This window comes from Emys orbicularis, chromosome 12 (assembly GCF_028017835.1).
Source record: "Emys orbicularis isolate rEmyOrb1 chromosome 12, rEmyOrb1.hap1, whole genome shotgun sequence".
Classification (NCBI taxonomy): domain Eukaryota; kingdom Metazoa; phylum Chordata; order Testudines; family Emydidae; genus Emys; species Emys orbicularis.
The window spans coordinates 1,114,838-1,135,294 of NC_088694.1; positions in this window are offsets into that span (position 1 = coordinate 1,114,838).

Here is a 20,457-nt window from a genome sequence, read left to right on the forward strand (position 1 = left end):
GGGGCGGTGACCGCGGTGGTATTTCGGCGGCGGGACCTTCCGCCGCCTCTGTGGGGGGTGGCATTTCAGGGCGGGACCTTCTGTCGCGTAGGGTGGCAGAAAACCTGGCGGCGCTCCTGGGGTTAAAGCGGCTTAGCCGCCCCTCCACGCAAGAGAGCCCGCAGAGCTGCCAGCCGCGGCATCCCTCCCTTCTCTCCCCAGGGAGCAGCAGAGCCGCTTCTGCCTGCAAATCCTGCAGCCCGCTCTCCGGGCATGCCATGTGCAAGCTGGCCCCGGCTGCACCTCACTGACAGCACAGCTCAGCCCCGGCGGGGGGGGTCTTACACTCCCCCCTGCCTCCCCCCCAAGCTGCTCCACTCTCCTTCTGGCTGCTGTGCAATCTACAAAACAGAGGAGCTAGTACTGTAATGTACCAACACAGCAATATCTGTACAATTATCGATTCACAATCAAAGGACTTCTCTGGCTTTCTAAATGGCCGGAGAGCAATTCATTGGGAGCGTGGTTCTTATCATATATGTCCTACCTCCCTACAGTCTGCGATCTGCAGCCAGCGTCTTGACTGGTGGCGGCGCCCCCAAATCTTGGCGCCCTAGGCGGCCGCCTAGTTTGCCTAGTGGTTGCACCGGCCCTGGGCCTTGGAAGCCATGGGTGGAAATCACCCAGCCTCCAGGGGCTTGGGTGGGACTGGTCCTCCCCACTCCGGCAGGTGGGTTTCCTGTTGACTCCCTGCGTGCTGCAGAGCTCATCTCTCTCGAGGAGCTCATTGTGCTGAGGCGAGGGCAGTGTACAGGTAGCAGGGGCGTCGCAGGAGAGCTAGGACTGGTGAGGGCCAGGACATGGCTATCTGGATCCAGCAGCCATTGCCTTGCCTGGGTGGGTCAGGGACGTCTCAAGCGCTATTCATCAGTGCTGCAGCCCTGAAGCGGGGATGGTGGCTGCTGAGTGTTCGGGGCTGTTCAGCCCTGGAGTGGGGGGTGGGGTTTGCTGTCACATTTCAGCAACATCCTGAAAACTCTCCTGCTGCTCAGTAGTGTCTGTTATAGACCCACATGCAGCACTGCATCCCACTGAGTGATGCTGGGAACAGCAGCCCCACTGGGGAAGCAGAGACAGCAGGAGGGCAATGCATTAACTTTACCGTACAGTTACCCAGGGTGCCCTGCTACACATGTGCCCAATCATTGGCAGGATCTGGGTCTGGGATGTAAGCATGGTGGGGCAGGGAATGTTTCAATAAAGAAGTGTTTTTACATCCCTAGCGCAGTGGGTATGGGATGACTGATTGGTTCGCTCAGGTACTAGTCCAAGAGAAAAGACCTATGTTGGTTTAACTTGCCCTTGTGGGTTTTTTTACAGGGCGACTCCCACTGCAGCTGCGTTTGCAAACCTGGAAGCGGTGCTGGGGACGGGGTAGCTGCTTCACGCCCTGTCTCCTCTGCTTCATTTCCCCTCGCCCCGCACCCCTTTGCTCAGCCAGGCTGAGGTTTGATGACCACCCTCTGGCTGCTCGGAGCGGCTGGCAAGGCTGGGGCTGGCTGGCGGTTCACTATGGCTGTGGCCTCCCCTGCCATCAGGCAATTCCCCCACCTGCTGCTCCTCGACAAAGAGCAGCAGCTTTTCCTGAGAGCCTCAGTACCAGCGAGAGGAAGAAGATCCCCAACCGCTCGGCTTCCAGGGACATGCAGCAGTGGGGGCTGCAGCCAGAAGACTGAGGGGAAGGGGTGGGGCGTGACAGTCCTACCTGCTCCTTGGGGCACTGTGGCAGGCGGGCTTTCTCTGGCTCTACAACGGCAGCTCCTAACCTCTCACCCAACTAAGGGCAGCCAGTAGCAGCAGCTGGTCAGTGTATTTCAAAGGGGGTCTTTCTTGTGGTGAGGGTGGCGGGGGGGGGGGGAGGGGGAGGGGACTGGAAACCCCCCAGCTGTCTGTGAGAGCCAGCACCTGGCTGCTGGTGGGATGGCCGTCTGCATGGTGGGGGGCAGGGGGCTCAGCCAGAGGCACCCCCGCAGCACAGAGAGACTGAGAGTACCAGCCCCTGCCGGGCAGCTGGACCAGGACAGGCATGGGGGGTGGGGGGTAGGCACGTCTCCTGTGGGGGGTGGTGTCCCTGCTTGCCCTCCCTGGCCAGGCCATGTAGTGCGCTTGGTTCCCCCTCCCTGGCATCCGGGTGACTGCCTCTTAGGGGGTGAGGGGTGGAAGGGAAGAGGCAGTGGGGAAGGGATGGGGTGGGGGGGTAGGAGAGGAAAACGATCAGGGGAAATCTTCATAGCTACAATCTCTGCCTTGGGGGTGTGGATGGAATTGTCTCCCAAGGGACGGCTGGAACCATCTGCTGTGCTCTCTGTGAGCTGAGGGGTGAAAACATTATATGTGTTTAGTCCATGTGCTCTGGCAAACACAAGTCCAGGCACCATGTTGGGGGGGGGGCAGGGAGAGGTAGCCTGATTTTCCCTCTCCTATCAGGGGAAACCTGAATTGTCTCCTAAGCAAAGGGCTTGTCTTGTGATCATGTTGGGGGGGGGGGGGGTATTGCTGAGTCCCAGGGTTGAGTAATTCTCTGGTGATGGTGGTCATTAAATTACTAATTGTCATTCACTTGCTGCACACAATGGCTGGTGATGATTGTTTAACATCCACCCAGCCATTTGGTCAAGTGCCTTGTTTCTTGGGAGCTGCCTTCTGTAACTTCTCTACTTTCATCCCACTCTCCTGGGAGTACAAATTCTGGTTCTAAGGACCTGGTGCCTGGATCCCATACTGCCTTGCACTGGGACTGGGAATTAGTGCCCTGCAACTCCTCCTCTTGGGCCAGTGTCGATCCTGCTGTTAGTACAGCTATTTGCAGGTGCCCTTGTGTTTAGCTGAACCGTTGGACTCAGTTCAGTGGGGATGGACTCAGAGACTGAGAGCTAAACTGACACTCCTATCCTGCTGTGTGGATCCCAGGGTGCTTGTACTGTGAATTTTCAGCATGCACATGTGGCTATATTTATCTCATTGTGCTGGTGCTACTTCCTTGGTGTGATGATGACATTATGCTAAGATGAATCGTGAAAATAGTGTCCTGGTGTGATAGTCACTCTGTGCTGTTCATGTGAATCTTGCATTTTTGTATGCTGTGTTGGTGTAGTGTAGCCCTGTTGTTCCCAGGAAATTAGAGCCACAAGGTGGGTGAGGTAATATCTTTTATTGGAGCAACTTTTGTTGGTGAGAGAGAGACAAGCTTTGGAGCTTTCACGGAGTTTTCTTCTTCCTGAAGAAGAGTTCTGTGAAAGCTCAAAAGCTTGTGTCTCTCACCATCAGAAGCTGGTCCAATAAAAAATATTTTACCTCACCCACATTGATATATATTACCACCCCATATTACCTCACCCAGCTTTCCAGGAGTGAGTTTTCATGATGACATGGGAAGTGCTCTGACTGGTCCTGGCTTCTCTGTATCAGCCCCTCTAGCTTGCACTGCAGCCCAGCCCAGTACCTGGGGGCTGGGTGCCTGCAGCGCTGAGACTCTGTGAGATCAGGGACTCACAGACCCAGCTGGGAGGGGAAGGGCACCTCCTCCTCGGCCTCTCTCTCTTGCTGCCTCCTTTTCCCGCGTGGCCTCATGATGCACAGAGCCAGCGTGGCTAGGTGCTGCACTGGAGTCTCCCAGTGCAGCCCCCCACTCCCTCTCCCCCATACGAACCCCCAACAGACCCTGCCCACCTCTGTCCAATTGTCTCTCTCATGCGGGGGACTGTGGGTCCCCCCTTGCTCCTGTGTGCTGCCTGCTTCCAGGGGCCACAGATTGCAGAGCAGCCCCCTCAGGAGAGATGAGAGGGGCTGTCCCACCGGGGGCGTGCGAGCAATGGCCCCCTCACAGCGAGATGCTGCCCCTGCCTCCGTCTGGGTGGTGACCCCGGCCTGAGGAGTGCGAGGCAGCGTGAGCTGAGCATGAGGGCTGGGGGCCAGGCCAGCAAGCCTGAACGCTGACACTCCAGGTGTGCCCAAGTGCAGAGCTAGTGCTCCGGGCTTCTCCTTCGTTCAATGACACATCAGTAGGACTTGCTTTTTTCGTGCAGAATTTGCCTTTCAGAAAGCAAACCAGCCCCCCCCCCCAGCCCTTTTCATTGGGATCCTGGGGGCTCAGGTCCCTTGGGGAGGCAGAATTGGGATTGCATTAAGGGGGGGTTGTGACGATGCGGTTCTGGCGGGACCCAACTGAGAGTGCCAATTCAGGACAAATTGCTAAAACAGGGCAGTTACAGCCCAAGGCTGGGGTTTTTCCACCTTTAAGGCAAACCAAACCAGCCAGACAGTGAAGACTTTGGTCTCACCCCACTGGCTAACCACAAGTCACACAAGCAATTCCCTTAGACACTCCAGTTTCCCAGTATCACCACCAGTGCCACTCGTTATGGGGACAAATGGTTATGAAAACCAATACCCCAGTAAAAGAAAAAAGGTTCTTCTGATCCCAAAGGACCAAGCCCCAGACCCAGGTCAATATACAAATCAGATTTTACCCACAAATCACGCTGTAGCCAATCCTTTAGAATCTAAAATCTAAAGGTTTATTCATAAAAGGAAAAAGATATAGATGAGAGTTAGAATCGGTTAAATGGAATCAATTAGATACAGTAATGGCAAAGTTCTTGGTTCAGGCTTGTAGCAGCGATAGAATAAACTGCAGGTTCAAATTAAGTCTCTGGAATACATCCCCAGCTGGGATGGGTCATTCAGTCCTTTGTTCAGAGCTTCTGTTTGTAGCAAAGTCCCTCCAGAGGTAAGAAGCAGGATTCAAGACAAGATGGAGATGAGGCATCAGCCTTTTATAGTCTTTTCCAGGTGTAAGAACACCTCTTTGTTCTTACTGTGGAAAATTACAGCAAAATGGAGTCTGGAGTCACATGGGCCAGTTCCTGCATACTTTGCTGAGTTACAAGGCGTATTTGCCTTCTCTCCATGGGTCAGTTGTATAGCTGATGGTCCTTAATGGGCCATCAAGCAGGCTAGGCAGAGCTAACACCAACTTGTCTGGGATGTCTCCCAGAAGCATAGCATAAATTTGAAATACAGACAGTATAGAGCCAATATCCATAACTTCAACTACAAAATTGATACACACATATAGACAGCATAATTATAACCAGCAAACCATAACCTTGTCTTAGACACCCCATTTGACCCCCTTTATACAAGATTTGGTGCCACTACTGGACTTTGGTTGCAACCTTGTTCTATATGGTCCCAAATTATATCAATAACGTCACACCCCCAACGCAAAATGGATGCAGGAAGGGATGACACAAACATCACTGACTGCATCCCAAGAGCTCCCCATCCTTGGGTCTGTCTCACTACAGCTAGTACATGGTTAGAAGCCATACCAGTGTATAACAGAAATGGTTTATCAAAGTCATGTTCAATAACATGATTGAATCTCTTTACAAACTCAAGGTAAAACTTGGTTAGAACAATAGTGGATTGGATCTGCTCTTGCAGCAGGATTCCTGTATGACTCGTGATCTTCCCAAGAGCTAAAAAAAACCAGCTACTTTATCCATACAAGCTCTGGCAAATGTTTGGAACCCAGTTAACATCAAATTAATGTAGATATTAATGTTGTTCATAGTACAGGAATCTTGGCATTTAGCCATGAAAGCAATATGGATGTGTGCCTCAGTTTCCCTTTTCATACAGCACATTAGGTCTGGAATGTCTTTTCCCCTGTGAAAAGTTCCAATACTGTTTACAGACATTAACTGTGAAATACCAGTATAACAAGGCCTTTTAACATAAAGTGTGTTCTTATGTATTCCTTTTAACAGGTTCAACGGATTTTTCAAAAGATTAGGCACATTGCACATTTTTACAGTTTGTGGTAATAGCAACACATTTGTTACAAAAATTACCATTAGCAATAACAACAAATTCATTGCAAGTGTCCATTTACAATCATGTTTGTCATGCCACACCTTTGGCTCAATACCATTGGACTTTGTACATTTTGAAACCGTACATTTTAGGGTTAACCTGTGGCTTCCCTTTGCAAAATTCAGTTTTCTCTTTCCTCCTTGTCCTGCAGGATCAAACCCTGATTTCTCTTGCTTAACAGAATTCACTGGCTGATGGGGTGGGCTCTCTGTGCTAACAGCTATTAGCAAGTCCTTCCTCTCCCAGCCAGGCAAGTAATTTGCATTACCACAGACAGGAGCCAGTCCACCAGTTTTCATATCCTTAACTGCTATCATTTCCAAGGCTGGACTTTGTCTTAAAGAGATACCACACAAATCCAAAGAGTCTGAGGGTGAGAGTGTGCTTGCTCTCCCCTGCATCCTCAAGCATTCGGCCATAAAACTGTTCTGCTTTGAAACCCCAGTAACCAAATCTGTCCTCAGACCCTGAAGCACAGACTGCTCACTTAACGAATTAGCATGGCGACAGTCCTGTCCCAACACCATTGTCTTCCCAACAAGCTGGCCACACACAGCCACTTGGGTATAGGGCTGCTCAACTTTCTTAACAGCTCTTACTTCATCTGAGACCTTCTCAAAGCTACCCACACTGGATCTGCTTCTTCTTTGGAGTTTTTAATTCACAAAAGGCGGCAATCGGGTGGCTCCAGACAAGACGGAGTCTCTTTCTCACACGGGTGAATAGATCACGTTGCTAGAATGACGCTTAGACCAAAGAGGCTGTTGTAGTTGCTTCATAGATTATCATAGTGTTCTGATCTTATCTTTGAAATATAAAATAAGGAAATAACACGTGTTTTTATGATGTTTTGATTTGATATACAATACTGTCAACCTTTTTTATATTAAATGCAAAATAACACACGTACTTAGAAAACAAGATCATTCTTGTGTTTTTATTTTAAGTACAAAATAAATATGTATAGCGAATTTAAAAGTATGTAACTAGTAATTTGATATGGTGGCGGGTGGCGCCTTTTTTTATGTGTTCGCTTCCCCTGATGTTAGAACCTGGCTATGCTACTGGCGTGACTCAAGCTCTTCGGGGGGCGGCCTAACCTTTAAATTGCGCCCCTCCCCCACTATCAACGTCTACGGTTGGGCTGCAATGCCCCCCCCATGCCCCACCCAATCTCATAAAAAATACAGCCAAGTACCTAGAAGGTTTGGTGCTTTGTAAACCCCACTAGATATCTAGCTGCATCTTTGAATGCTTAAAAGGTTTTGAAACTCTGTCCTTAAAGCACTGGCCTGGGGTCAGACAGGAAGTCCGTGGGGAGAGTAGAACCCAGGTCTCTCAGGGCCAGCTCCCAATGCAGCAGACCAGCCTCTCTCTCTGCTGTATGGTGCAAAAAAAGAGGACTCTGATAGCTGGGAGCAAAACAAAGCTGGCCAGTTCTCTGAGACTCCAGCACACAGTCCCAGGTGGTTGGGATGGAGGTCATGGTTGACAGCATGAAAAGCAGCACAGAGGTTAGGAAGGCTGGAGAATGAGAGTCAGATGAGAGGAGATCACTTAACTCCCAAGGGGTGGCAGGTTCTGCCCCATGCTGGGTTGTAGAGCAACGGCTGCTGTGCAATTTTACATTTTAACTGAAAACCATTTTGTTCAGTCATTTTTTGTTCTGCGTTCAAGAAAAAGAAGGAATGAGAAAGTGTCATATGAGTATCCGATGTGTTTGTGCCTCAAATTCTTAGGGTTTCAGCTGTATTCAGGCCAATTCCAGAACAAAGAACAGAAACTGCAACCAAAGAGTCCATAATGGAGAGTCTTTATGTCCTAGTAAGGAGAAGAGGCTGGAAGATAAAATACAGGTAGGATCTGATGAGAAACAGTCAAATGAAAAAAAGTCCCATTCAATTACATCATCTAATGGCAGACAGCTAAAAAGTGACAAGTTTTTAAAGGGCTTATATATAAATGCTAGAAGTCTAAATAATAAGGTGGGTGAACTAGAGTGCCTTGTATTAAAATGCAGATATTGATCTAACAGGCATCACAGAAACTTGGTGGAATGAGGATAATCAATGGGGCATAGTAATATCAGGGTACAAAATATATCTGAAGGACAGAACAGGTTGTGCTGGTGGGGGAGGGGCACTATATGTGAAAGAAAGAGTAGAATCAAATGAAATAAAGATCTTAAATGAACCAAACTGTGCCATAGAATCTCTATGGATAGTAATTCCATGCTCGAATAATAAGAATATAGCAGTAGGGATATATTACTGACCAACTGACCAGCATGGTGATAGTGACTGTGAAATGCTCAGGGAGATTAAAGAGGCTATTAAAATAAAAAACTCAATAATAATGGGGAATTTCAACCATCCCCAATTGACTGGGTACATGTCACCTCAGGATGGGATGCAGAGATAAAGTTTCTTCACACCTTAAATGACTGCTTCTTGGAGCAGCTAGTCCTGGAACCCACAAGAGGAGAGGCAATTCTTGATTTAGTCCTAAGTGGAGCACAGGATCAGGTCCAAGAGGTGAATATAGCTGGACTGCTTGGTAATAGTGACCATAATATAATTAAATGTAACGTCCCTGTGGCGGGGAAAACACCACAGCAGCCCAACACCGTAGCATTTAATTTCAGAAAGGGGAACAACACAAAAATGAGGTGGTTAGTTAAACAGAAATTAAAAGGTCCAGCGCTAAAAGTGAAATCTCTGCAAGCTGGATGGAAACTTTTTAAAGACACCATAATAGAGGCTCAACTTAAATGTGTCCCCCAAATTAAAAATCATAGTAAGAGAACCAAAAACAAGCCACCGTGGCTAAACAACAAAGTAAAAGAAGCAGTGATAGGCAAAAAAGGCAAACTTTAAAAAGTGGAAGTTAAATGCTAGTGAGGAAAATAGAAAGGAGCATAAACTCTGGCAAGTGAAGTGTAGAAATTAGGGCTGTCAAGCAATTAAAAAAATTAATTGCAATTAAAATCGCACGATTAAAAAATTTATTACGATTAATCGCGCGATTAAACAATAATAGAATACCATTTATTTAAATATTTTTGGATGTTTTCTATATTTTCAAATATATTGATTTCAATTACTACACAGAATACAAAGTGCACAGTGCTCACTTTATATTATTATTTTTATTACAAATATTTGCACAGTAAAAAACAAAAGAAATAGTATTTTACAATTCGCCTAATACAAGTACTGTAGTGCAATCTCTTTATCATGAAAGTTGAACTTACAAATGTAGAATTATGTACAAAAAATAACTGCATTCAAGAATAAAACAATGTAAAACTTTAGAGCCTACAAGTCCACTCAGTCCTACTAGACCTACTGTTCATCCAATCGCTCAGATAAACAAGTTTGTTTACATTTGCAGGAGACAAAGCTGCCCGCTTCTTGTTTACAATGTCACCTGAAAGTGAGAACAGGCGTTCTCATGGCACTGTTGTAGCCGGCATCGCAAGATATTTTCGTGCCAGATGCACTAAAGATTCATATGTCCTTTCATGCTTCAACCACCATTCCAGGTGACATGCGTCCATGCTGATGACAAGTTCTGCTTGATAACGATCCAAAGCAGTGCGGACTGACGCATGTTCATTTTCATCATCTGAGTCAGATGCCACCAGCAGAAGGTTGATTTTCTTTTTTGGTGGTTCGGGTTCTGTAGTTTCTGCATCAGAGTGTTGGTCTTTTAAGACTTCTGAAAGCAGCTCCACACCTCGTCCCTGTCAGATTTTGGAAGGCACTTCAGATTCTTCAACCTTGGGTGGAGTGCTGTAACTATCTTTAAAAATTTCACACTGGTACCTTCTTTGCATTTTGTCAAATTTGCAGTGAAAGTGTTCTTAAAACGAACAACGTGTGCTGGGTCATCATACGAGACTGCTATAACATGAAATATATGGCAGAATGCGGGTAAAACAGCAGGGGACATACAATTCTCCCCCAAGGAGTTCAGTCACAAATTTAATTAACTTTTTTTTTTTAATGAGCATCATCAGCATGGAAGCATGTCCTCTGGAACGATGGCCGAAGCATGAAGAGGCATATGAATCTTTAGTTCATCTGGCACGTGAATATCTTGCGACGTCAGCTACAACACTGCCATGTGAATGCCTGTTCTCACTTTCAGGTGACATTGTAATTAAGAAGTGGGCAGCATTATCTTCTGTAAATGTAAACAAACTTGTTTCTCTTAGCAATTGGTTGAACAAGAAGTAGGACTGAGTGGACTTGTAGGCTCAAAAGTTTTACATTGTTTTGTTTTTGAGTGCAGTTTATGTAACAAAAAAAATCTACATTTGTAAGTTGCACTTTCATGATAAAGAGATTGCACTACTGTACTTGTATGAGGTGAACTGAAAAATACTATTTTTGTTTATTGTGTTTACAGTGCAAATATCTGTAATCAAAAATAAATATAAAGTGAGCACTGTACTCTTTGTATTCTGTGCTGTAATTGAAATTGATATATTTGAAAATGTAGAAAAACATCCAAAAATATTTAATAAATGTCAATTGCTATTCTATTGTTTAACAGTGCGATTTTTTTGAGTTAATCACGTGAGTTAACTGCGATTAATCAGCAGCCCTAGTAAAAATATAATTAGTAAGGCTGTGACGAAGTGGGGGATTTTCTTGTTTTTTCCTTGTTTTCCAATGGTTTGCATGCAGAGGGGGTGGGACTCAGTGTCCCTGGGTGTTACTGGTTTAATGAGGTGAGGGGAGAGGGAGTTTGTTGTTACAGAGGACCGGAGAGGGAACTTGGGACCACAGCCAATGGACTGGAGAATGGACTCCCCAGCGACTGGTGACCTGACGACCCGGAGACGCAGCGCAGGAGTCGCAGCCGGTTCTGGCCAGTGGGGGGACAATGGGCTGGGGAGAGAGGACCCCGTGACCTAACCAGCCGGTTCCAGCCAGAGGGGGCCAGAGGAGGGCTGAGAAGAGAGGAGGCCCAGGCGACCCGGTGTACGACCCTGTTTACCTGGAGAGAAGACAATGGACAGAGGCGGGGCCTGGGGCCGGTGATCTCAGATGCCCAGCTGGGAAGCAGGGGGGGCTCGGGGTTGGAGAGAGGAAGCAGGCAGGGGGCCGACCGGGAGGCAGGGAAGACAGGGAATGTGCTGTGCGGAGGGAGGCCAGGCCTGAGGGTCAGAGAGTTTCCTGTGCTGTGTTCAATGCTCAATAAACCCTCCTGTGTGACGCTGGCTGAGAGTCACTCCGGGCTAGAGAACAGGGTTGCATCGTCCCCTTCGGGGGCAGAGGCCCGGGGGGTCCAGAGTGAGTGGACTCCTTGAGGGGGCCCACACGAGAAACAGACATGCTAAGGCTCAGAGAGGTGCGGCTCCAGGAGGTGGAGGGGCCTGACCCCGGGAGAGAGTGGACCCCCGAGAAGGGCTGTCTCACTGAAAGGGGCACCCCCCACGGACCGCACGGGGCCAAGAGTGGGCACGATCTGTGAGTCTGTGACAACGTGGCAGCAGAGGATGGTTCATGGATGCACCCTGTAGACGTTTGGCTGCGAGCGCCGGCACTTTGCAGTGAGTGTCTGCCAGCGATAGAACGAGGGTATTGAACGGAAGCAGCCTGGAAATGGCCTATAACCAGTTCCGTAAGAGCGACCTGGCCCGTCTGTGCAGGGAGAGGGGGCTGAGCGTGGGGAGGCTCACTAAGGAGCGGCTGATTGCTCAGCTTGTAGAGAATGACCCGTCTGAGGAACAGGCTCCAGACCCCAGGGGGGCTCCCGGGGTGCCCGGAGAGCCAGAGAGTTGCCGTGGGGGCAGTCTGTGTAGCGACCGGGAGTGGGTCAGACCTGACTCCCCAGTCAGTACAGGGAGACCCCAGTCAGGTTCCTCCCTAGAGGAGCTGCGGAGACTGGAGCTGGAGCTGAAAGCAAAGGAGCTGGAGCTGGAGGATCGGAGGCTGGTCGACAGAGAGAGAGAACGAGCGGACCGTGTAGAACAGCGGAAGCACGAGTTGGAGTTGGAGGAGAGACAGGCCAAGAGGGCCTGCCGGGGGGTAAGTGGGGAAGGGCCCCGAGATGCCGGTGTTGGGGGGAGTCTAGACACCAAACTGCTGCCCCAGTTCCGGGGGGGCGGGGGGGGGGCGGCGGCGGGGAAATTAATGCCGACCTCACAGCCTTTGAGAAGGCTTGTGATCTGAACCATATTGGCCCTGCAGACAGGCTCCGCTGTCTCACGCCCCCTGGTCCTCCCCTGCTGGGTCCCAAAGCCATACAGGCGTTCAACCAAATGGATGGTGTTGAGACGGGGGACTCTGACCTGTTCAAACAGGCTTTGCTGCTGAAGTTTGAACTGACCCCCGAGGCGTACAGGAAACGATTCCAGGGTGTACGCAAGACCTCAGGTGTCACTTACAAGGAAGTCGCCAACCTGCTGGGGGAATATCTCCGCAAGTGGGGGAAGGGCGCAGGGGCCGCTACTGCAGAGGACGTGTATAACCTGCTGGGGTTGGAGCAGCTGTATGACATCTGCCCTCCGGACCTTAAGATGTGGCTAGTGGACCAGAAGCCCAAAGATCTGCGCAGTGCGGGGACACTGGCAGATGAGTTCGTGGACAGTAGATCGGGGGCAGGAGGGAGACCCACATCGGAGACTCAGAAGGAGTCACCCCGAGACCTCTCCAAGGTGGGAGTTGAGGGACCTGAGATGTAATTACTGTGGCCAAAAGGGACACAAGGTGGCACATTGCCTGAAGATGAAGGAAATGGCAGCCAAGCAGAACCCGCGGGGTGTCAACTGGGTGGAAGCCCCCCAAGAGGGGGCACCGCCGGTCCAGGGGGGTGCAGTCGAGAGGGCTGTGCCAGGGGGAGGGAGAGGGCCAAGGTTATAGCCGATGCTGTACCACGGGGCGGGGGCCCTGAACTTCCCCAGGTCACTGGCTAAGTGACCCTGCTCCGTTCAGCCTCGAAGGGGGGAGAGATGTGACAAAGTGGGGAATTTTCTTGTTTTTTCCTTGTTTTCCAATGGTTTGCATGTAGAGGGGGTGGGACTCAGTGTCCCTGGGTGTTACTGGTTTAACGAGGTGAGGGGAAAGGGAATTTGTTGTTACAGAGGACCGGAGAGGGAACTTGGGACCACAGCCAACTGGCCTGGAGAATGGACTCCCCAGCGACTGGTGACCTGACGACCCGGAGACGCAGCGCAGGAGTCGCAGCCGGTTCTGGGCAGTGGGAGGACAATGGGCTGCAGAGAGAGGACCCCGTGACCTAACCAGTCGGTTCCAGCCAGAGGACAGAAGAGGGGAGAGGAGGCCCCAGTTTACAGCCCTGTTTACCTGGAGAGAAGACAATGGACAGAGGCGGGGCCTGGGGCCGGGGATCTCAGATGCCCAGCTGGGAAGCAGGGGGGCTCGGGGCTGGAGAGGGGGAGCAGGCAGAGCCCACCTGGATGCAGAGAGACTGGGATGTGCTGTGCGGAGGGAGGCCAGGCCTGAGGCCCTGAGAGTTTCCTGTGCTGTGTTCAATGCTCAATAAACCCTCCTGTGTGACGCTGGCTGAGAGTCACTCCGGGCTAGAGAACAGGGTTGCATCGTCCCCTTCGGGGGCGGAGGCCCGGGGGGTCCAGAGCGAGGGGACTCCCTGAGGGGGCCCACGGCAGAGACAGACGTGCTAAGGCTCAGAGAGGTGCGGCTCCAGGAGGTGGAGGGGCCTGACCCCGAGAGAGAGTGGACCCCCGAGAAGGGCTGTCTCACTGAAAGGGGCACTCCCCACGGACCGCACGGGGCCACAAGTGGGCACGATCTGTGAGTCCGTGACAAGGCCAAAAAAGAATTTGAGGCACAGCTAGCCAAAGACTCAAAAAGTAATAGCAAAATGTTTTTAAGTACATCAGAAGCAGGAAGCTGCTAAACAACCAGTGGGGCCCCTTGAGATACTAAAGGAGCACTCACGGACAATAAGGCCATTGCGGAGAAACTAAATGAATTCTTTGCATCGGTCTTCACAGCTGATGATGTGAGGAGATTCCCAAACCTGAGCCATTCTTTTTAACTGACAAATCTGAGGAACTGTCTCAGATTGTGGTGTCATTAGAGAAGGTTTTGGAACAAACTGATAAACTGAACAGTAACAAGTCACCAGGACCAGGTGGTTTTCACCCAAGAGTTCTGAAGGAACTCAAATGTGAAACTGCAGAACTACTACCTATGGTGTGTAACCTATCACTTAAATCAGCTTCTGTACCAAATGACTGGAGGATAGCTAATGTGACACCAATTTTTAAAAAGGGCTTCAAAGGTGATCCTGGCAATTACAGGCCGTTAAGCCTGACTTCAGTACTGGGCAAACTGGTTGAAACTATAGTAAAGAACAGAATTGTCAGACACAGAGATGAACATAATTTGTTGGGGAAGAGTCAACATGGTTTTTGTAAAGGGAAATCCTGCCTCACCAATCTGGGAGCATTGGGTTACAATCCCGTTGGCATGTTAAAGGAGAGCCAGGGCTTCCCCAGGCTCCCATACACTGACCTCTGCCCCATGATGTCCCCCATGTCTCATACAAATGAAGGGCTAATGTGCTGCCTTGGGAAAGTGCCAGGGTTAGTGACGGTTACACACTCCCTGCATCCCACCCGCTGGCTGACGCTGTGCTGCCCTACAACCTCGGGCTGTTTGTCAGGGACAGAGTGTGTGCCTCCACCAAACGACGTGGGTTGGGCACGCTCCCAATGGGGCTCCTCCCGCCCTGCTTACGTCATACGAGCGCTGGTTAACTGGGGCACAAAGAACAGGATTCCCCAGGCCCTTCCCCTGCTTGGCATGCATGCGCTGCTCCTATCAGAGACATCACACCCTAATGGGACGTGTGTGTATCTGCGTTCTTTCCCTCTCCACGTACCCTTCTCCAGTCACGTCCAGAGACGAGGGTCAGCAGCACAGAGACGTGCAGCTCCTGGCGTTAGACATCAGCTGAGGGAACCCGCGGGGCGGGGCGAGGCAGGGGGAATAGAGATGGACGGGGCGGGATCCAGAGCACACAACACACACACGGATAGCATAGGCCTTTGGGGGGTGCCTTCTCCCTGCCCCCCAAAGGAGCGTCAGAGACCCGGTGGGAGAGCGAGAAGGACGTACCGACCCCTCCCTTAGCCCCCAGCCCACGGGGGCAGCGTGCGAGGGGCAGGGTTCGGTTCTGGAGCTGTCCCTGCAGCCAGCTCTGGGGAGGGGCGGGTGCATGAGTGCTGCTTTCTGGGCCATGGGGAGCTGCCAGGCCGGTGGGCCAGCGTTAGGAATTACAGCGTGGCAGGCCTGGGCCCAGCAGCTCCTCACGGGAAGCAGCAGAGGGAAGAGGGAGGGCTGGAGGCGTGTTGGGAGAATGACAGATCTGGCTCTGGGGAACCAGCTCTTTGCCGTGAGCTGAGAGGTCCCGTCCCACACAGCTCCCGGGGCCAGCGCTGGGTGGGCTTCATGAGAGGTTCGCTCCAGGGCAGCCCAGTGATCAGTGGCTCTGGGCTCAGCTGTTTGTCCCGGTGCGGCAGCCGAGGTGTGGAGCCGCCTGATGTGACCAAGTGGAAATGTTCATAATGTTCTCTTTGAATACCGAGTGGGGAGTGTTGGCCTGGGAAGGTGGCAGGGGAGTTTTGCTGGGACTGTCTGCATTGGGGGTGGGAGACTTTCCCTGAGGGAGGATACCTGAGCACATAACATGAGAACCCAGGAGGGGGGTTGGAGGCCAGGTGTCACGGAGTGTGGGGGGACCCAAGGCTCTGCAGCCCTGGCTTCCTGCAATTCACCATGACTCTCAGCCAGCCAGTAAAGCAGAAGGTTTATTTAGACAACAGGAACACAGTCCAAGACAGGTCTTGCAGGCACAGACAACAGGACCCCCCCAATTAGGTGCATCTTGGGGTCCCAGGACCCCACAGCCCCCTTGGGAGGTCAGAGCCCCGTCTGCCTCCCAGCCATGTCACCAGCCAGCTCCTGAAAAAACTCTCTCTCCCCCAGCGTCTCCTTCCCCAGCCTTTGTTCAGTTTCCCCGGCAAAAATGTCACCTGGCCTCTAACCCCTTCCTGGGTTCTCACGTTACATGCTCAGGTATTCTCCCTCAAGGCCAGTCTCCCATCCCCCCATGCAGACCGTCCTAACCAACCTCCCCTGCCTTCCCAGCCAACACTCCCCTCTCAGCATTCAAAGATCACATTAAGAACAGTCCCAGTTCATCACACCAGGTAACACCTCTGCCCGGAGAACTGAACAAAGGCTGGGGGAGGAGCCGGGGGGAGGCTGAGTGAGAGGCTGGAGGGAGTTTCAGGGAAATGGAGGGGAGCCCAGTTGGGGCTCTGGCCTCCCAATGGGGCTCTGGCCTCCCTGCCCCGCCCCCAAGATGGACCTAACTGAGGGGGTCCTGTTGTCTGTTCCTGCAAGACCTGTCTTGGACTGTGTTCCTGTCGTCTAAATAAACCTTCTGTGTTACTGGCTGGCTGAGAGTCATGGTGAATCGCAGGAAGCCGGGGGTGCAGGGCCTTGTCTCCCCCAAACTCCATGACAACTGGTGGTAGCGGTGGGATCTACTGCACCCCGTGGACGGTGCTCCTGCAGTAAGTGACTGGGGAGCAGTAAAACGAAGGGGGATTGACAGGGACCAGGCGTGCTGAAGGCTCAGAGAGGGACGGTTTCAGGGGACGATTAACCCCTGGGAGTGTGTGACCAGCGAGAAGGACTTTGGCAGTAACAGGGTCCCCCTGGGGATTGCAGCAAGCGGTCCCAGGGGTGGAGGAGTCTGCAGTTTCACCCTGGCAGAGAGGTGGTGACCTCGAGAAGGGCTGGCACACTAGGGGTCTCCCTGGAAACTGTGGGGAGCGGTGAGCACCCAGGCCTGTGAGTGGCCAGCTGGAAGATGTATGCCAAGCGGCTTAAGAGCGACCTGGTGGAGCTGTGCAGGCAGAGGGGGCTGCGCAGTGGGAGGCTCACCAAAGAGCAGCTCATTGCCCAGCTGGAGGAGGGAGATCGCTGGAATGAACCGATCCCTGTCTCTGAGGGAAGCAGCCTGGCAGATGCAGCGCAGGCACCAGTGTCTGTCCCAGCTGGGAGTGGTCAGCCGGCTGCTGAGGGCTTCCCGAGACCCCTCCTTCCTATGCCTAGGGGAAGGGTGGGGAGGAGCCCAGCAAATACCGAGGGCACCGTGACCCCCGCAGCCAGCAGGGGATCCTCCCGGCGAAGCTCGCCATCGCTGGATCTGAGGCGGCTGGAAGGGGAGAAGGAGATAAAACTAAAAGAGCTTGAGTTGAGGCAGCAGGAACTAAAGGAGGAGCGGGAAGAACGAGAGAGACAGAGACAGCATGAGCTGGAGGAGAAAGAGAAACAGAGGCAGCATGAACTGGAGCTGGCGAGGCTGAGGGGCCGCGAGCCCCCGGCTGCGGTGAGTGAGGGGGGACCCAGGACTGCACGGAGCTTTGATAAGTGCATCCTGGCCCAGCGTAAGGAGGGGGAGGACATGGATGACTTCCTGGAGGCCTTTGAGACGGCCTGCGAGCTGCACCAGGGTGATCCTGTGGACAGACTCCGGGTTCTCACCCCCTTACTGGACCCCAAAGCCGTGGCCTTGTACCGCCAACTGGAAGAGGCGGAGAAAGGGGACTACGAACTATTCAAAAAGGCCCTGCTACGTGAGTTTGGGCTGACTCCTGAGATGTACCAGGAAAGGTTCCGGAGTCAGAATAAAACCCCTGAGGTCTCATATCTGCAACTAGCCGTCCGCATGGAGGGATACGCCAGCAAGTGAGCAGATGGGGCCCAGACAAAGGAGGACCTGATTAAATTGATCGTACTAGAGCAACTGAATGAGCGGTGCCCATCCGACCTGAGGCTGTGGTTGATGGACAAAAAGCCAGAGAACCCGCGACACACAGGGCGGCTGGCCGATGAGTTTGTGAAGAGCCAGTCGGGGTGGCAGGGAGGAGTCCCAAAGGAACAGGCCCGCCGCGATGCAGAGAAAGAGTCACCTGGGGACCTCCCAAAGGGGGAATATGGAGAATCCCTTCCCAAGGGGAACATCTGGCGTCAGGGCCAACCAACCGGCTCGAGGGGACCAACAGGACATGGGCTGCTATCACTGTGCCCAGAGAGGCCACATACGGACCCAGTGCCCCAGGCTCAGGGACAGACTGAGCAGACCGAACCCACACAGGGTTAACTGGATAGAGACCCAGCCGGATGAGGGGCAGGCTTCCCAGGCAAGGGGGGCTGACAGCTTATCAAATGCTCAGGTGGGGGGAGGGCCCCAGGCCAGCTCCTCTGGGGGGCTGGATGCCCCAGACTCAAGGTTCTCCATTTACAGGGTGGGCGCGGGGCTGTCCCTGCGGAGCGAGTGCCTTGTTCCCCTGGAGGTGGATGGGAGGAAGGTCAATGGATACTGGGATACAGGCGCTGAGGTGACGCTGGCCCGGCCCGAGGTGGTGGCCCCGGATCGGGTGGTGCCCAACACTTACCTGACCCTGACGGGGGTGGGTGGGACCCCATTCAAGGTGCCCGTGGTGAGGGACACCTGAAATGGGGGGCGAAGGAGGGCCCCAAGGAAGTGGGGGTGCACCACCATTTGCCCACTGAGGTGTTAATGCGGGGGAGACCTGGAGGACTGGCCAAGCAACCCCCAGGGTGCCCTGGTCATGACCCGTATCCAGAGCCGGCGAGGGGCACTGCGCCCTGACAACGGGGAGGGTGCCTTGCCTGAGGTGCAGGGACCTACCCCGGAGGGGAGGGGGCACTGAGGGACATGGCTCAGAGGGGCTGCGGCCTCAGACCCAGCCGGCGAGAGGGAGCCGGTCCCCATCCCTTCCCCAGCTGCTGAGTTCCAGGCCGAGGTGCAGAAAGATCCCTCCTTGCGGAAGCTAAGGGACCTGGCCGACCTCAGGGCGGCACAGACCCTGGGGAGAGGCTGCCAGGAGAGGTTCCTGTGGGAGAAGGGGTTCCTGTACCGAGAATGGGCTCCCCCAGGGAAAATGGAGTCAGGGGGGATCAGGAGGCAGCTGGTGGTACCCCAGAAGTATCGCCGCCAGCTGCTGTGCCGGGCCCATGACACCCCCCTCGCAGGGCACCAGGGAACCTGGCGTACCCAGCAGAGGCTGCTACGGAGCTTTTACTGGCCTGGGGTCTTTGTTACAGTCCGACAGTACTGCCGATCCTGTGACCCCTGTCAGAGGGGGAGGAAGGCCCGGGACAAGGGGAAAATGGCTTTAGGACCCTTGCCCAACATAGAGGAGCCTTTCCAGAGGGTGGCCAAGGTTAAAAGGGGGGCTCTAAACCAAGAGAGCCCGAATCACAGCCCTCCAGACTGGAACGCTGGGAGAAGACCCCATCCCAGTTTGAACCCCAGGGGTATTGGGGTGGCAAAAGGTCATGGGCTGCATAAACCTTCCCAAATGCAGCCTGCAGGTGCCGTCAAGCACAACAGACCCACGGGAGGGCGTGAAACTGGAATGTCCAGGTGTAACTCCCACCAAGGAATGGGAGAGATGCTGGGGCCAGGGCCGGCTCCAGGGTTTTTGCCGCCCCCCAAGCGGCAAAAAAAAAAGAGAGAAAACCGCGATCGCGATCTGTGGTGGCAATTCGGCGGGAGGTCCTTTGCTCCGAGCGGGAGTGAGGGACCGTCCGCTGAATAGCTGGACGTGCTGCCCCTCTCCGGAGTGGCTGCCCCAAGCAACTGCTTGGCAAGCTGGTGCCTGGAGCTGGCCCTGGCTGGGGCATCCCTGGGAATGTTGGTGGGTTCGAACTTCCCCAGGTCACTGACTGAAGTGACCCCGCTCAGTTCGGTCTCGAATGGGGGAGAGATGTGACCAAGTGGGAATGTTCATAATGTTCTCTTTGAATACTGAGTGGGGAGTGTTGGCCTAGGAAGGTGGCAGGGGAGTTTGGCTGGGGCTGTATTCATTGGGGGTGGGAGACTTTCCCTGAGGGAGGATACCTGAGCACGTAACATGAGAACCCAGGAAGGGGGTTGGAGGCCAGGTGACACCTTTGCCCGGGAAACTGGACAAAGGCTGGGGGAGGAGCTGGGGGGAGGCTGAGGGAGACACTGGAGGGAGTTTCAGTTTAGAGCTGGCTGGGGAAATGGAGGGGAGCCTAGATGGGGCTCTGGCCTCCCAACGGGGCTCTGGCCTCCCTGCCCCGCCCCCAAGATGGACCTAACGGGGGGGAAGGGGGGGTCTTGTTGTCTGTACCTGCAAGACCTGTTTTGGACTGTGCTCCTGTCATCTAAATAAACCTTCTGTGTTACTGGCTGGCTGAGAGTCACGGTGAAGTGCAGGAAGCCGGGGGTGCAGGGCCGTGTTTCCCCCAAACTCTGTGACACCTGGAAACATGAACTCACCTCTGCAGCCTGTAATTACATTTCCCAACTTTTGCAGGGCCCTGCTGCTTCCCTGTTCCGTTTGGGAGGGGCAGACACCGGGGGCGGCTCTCTTGTGCAATGGCCCCTCCCGGGACGGCAGTGCCGGGCTGGCATGATGCTATATAAGCTGGGGCAGCTCGGCGCTGGGCAACCTGGCCCAGCAGCACC